The sequence below is a fragment of the Monodon monoceros genome, unplaced genomic scaffold (genome assembly GCF_005190385.1).
Source record: "Monodon monoceros isolate NGI ecotype Baffin Bay Population unplaced genomic scaffold, NGI_Narwhal_1 Super_Scaffold_14, whole genome shotgun sequence".
Taxonomy (NCBI): domain Eukaryota; kingdom Metazoa; phylum Chordata; class Mammalia; order Artiodactyla; family Monodontidae; genus Monodon; species Monodon monoceros.
Window position 1 is genome coordinate 71,314,104 of NW_021703770.1, and position 2,166 is coordinate 71,316,269.

The window sequence follows — 2,166 nt, forward strand, 5'->3', positions numbered from 1 at the left end:
TTGCACCTCGGGGGAAATGGCAGATCAGAAGATCAGCTTCCTCCCGGCTCTCCATTTTTTAATCACTGCCCAACTCCAAAGCAGCTCTGAAACAGAAGTGGTGAGAAGGGGGGCTTTCTGATGTATGTCCTAGCCCCTAGATAATAGCTGTCATCTATTTTCTTTGCAGGAAATCAAAGTTGCCCTTTAATTTCCCCTCTGGGTAACACAATGATATATTTTTATCCTATAGCTTATCAGAGAGTACTGATCAGGTGATGACATTAAGAAGACTTCAGAAGCATAAAACTCAATATGTATTTAGAAGGAGTTACCTGGTGGATGAAGAAAGTTTCCTAAGTTGTGAGTTGCTTTCTTGTGGCCAAGTGAAGTAGAGATGGTTAACACTCCCAGATATATGTGAATGCCACCGGGCTGTGAATGTGACTCTATTTTACAGGAGTTGCCTACAGAAAAAGCTCAACGTAATTCAAATTCTTCTACTTTCACCCTAGGAAGATATTGACCTTATACCTATTCAATTTTCATGAAAAATGTAAATGCATTTTTGCAAAGCGTGAGGGAAAATGAAGATAGACATTTCCATTTTGAAAGAGGGCACCATGATAAGAAAGTGCCCAATTATTTCATGTCTTGGTCCTGTATTATGCAAAATACATGCTCTGCCCAATGTCTTCTTTCCCTTGAAATGTCATGAAACTCAACCGCTGCCTGGCATTGCTGCAGAATTTACCATTACAAAGAGCTAATCTCACGAGGATCTCCCAATTTTGATTCAATTTTCCTTTCTCTTTTCATCTTAAATCCTCCCTCTATGAAACTGAGTTATTTTAAATTTTCCTATCAAGGCCTATATGTTTCACCTTTCAGTGTCTCAGGCCCATAATTTCATTTCATCAAGCAATTCCCAACTTCTAAATGTTCCAAATCACCTGTCATAAATTGATGGTTCAGAATTTGAGATGCACTTGCAGAGAGAAATAGTGCAATCAAATGGTGCTTATTTTCCTAAACCTACATAGATTACTTTGTTCATGTGTGAGAGTGTGTAATGCTATGTTAAGGTGCCCAAGAAGCTAAATTTGCAGTGGTTTCTGGAGAAAGAGTTCCTCTAGTTCCAGCTGCAGGATCACATCTTGTCCAGTAGCCTCCCTGGGAGCAGAAGCTGAACCCCTGGCTCTCTCTACCTCTAGGACATCAGTAGCGGCTCTCAAGGGAAGAGGCTGGGCCATATGCACGGTGGACACGGATCTCCAGGGAATTAGAGTCAAGACATTGGCGAAGGTGAGCTGGGAGGCATATCAGGACGGGACTGAGATCCTTGCTGGAGCATCCCAGTTTGCCATCCCTCCTTCCTTCTGTCATTCCAGCCTACTTTTGTCCTGTGAGGGTCTCTGGAAGGATGGCGGGAGTCCTCTGGCCAGAACTGGCTCTGCTCTTGTCTTGTGACCACTAGCCTTTATCAGCAGTGCTGTCACCCTGGGGAGAGAGCTATTCATAACTAGAATGCACGAACATGTTTTAAAATCAAAAGTTGCATCAGCTCTTTAGGTTTGCCCTCCAGTCTCATGCCTGGGCATACCTTAGCTGCTTGAAGATTATCAACAGCTATTTGCTTGAACAAGCATTTTGACTTTAAAAGGCATACAGAGAACAAAAACTCTAGACATCAAAATGCCATGTTGCAAAATGAGTCAAGTATGGGGAAGGGGAATCTAATTTTGAATTAGATTACTGAATATACCAAAAAGTATAGCCCTAATTACCTACTCTTTTCCTAGGGAGCAAAAGTTTTTTTCTTTTTTTTGGGCGGGGGTTAAAACTATGGACTGCTTCTTGAATTTATGAGTCATCCTTGCGCAGGGGCCATGATAATCTTTGTAGCGCTCCGATTTTAGTATATGTGCTGCTGAAGTGAGCACCAAACAGTGTTTTTAAACAACTTTATTTTGGAATAATTTTGGATTTGCAGAAAAGTTGCAAAGATAGTACAGACTTTCTGTGTCCCCCTCACCGGGTTTTTCTCCCTCTGTCAACATCTAGCGCTGCCATGGTGCTTTCACAAAACTAAGAACCTGATATTGGAACTTCGGTATTAAGTAAACTGCAGGATTTCACCCGATTTTCCAGGATCCCACTTGGGGGACAACACCACATTTTGTTCAC

The 2,166-nt window shown here is 41.9% G+C and overlaps 1 non-coding gene across 1 annotated transcript; it reads right to left on the minus strand.

Annotated features, from left to right (window-relative positions):
- Positions 1-1,818: 1,818 nt before the first annotated feature.
- On the minus strand, positions 1,819-1,922 carry LOC114895724. Its single transcript, XR_003793624.1, has one exon. It is a non-coding gene; the product is annotated as a U6 spliceosomal RNA (small nuclear RNA).
- Between the last annotated feature and the right edge of the window lie 244 nt (positions 1,923-2,166).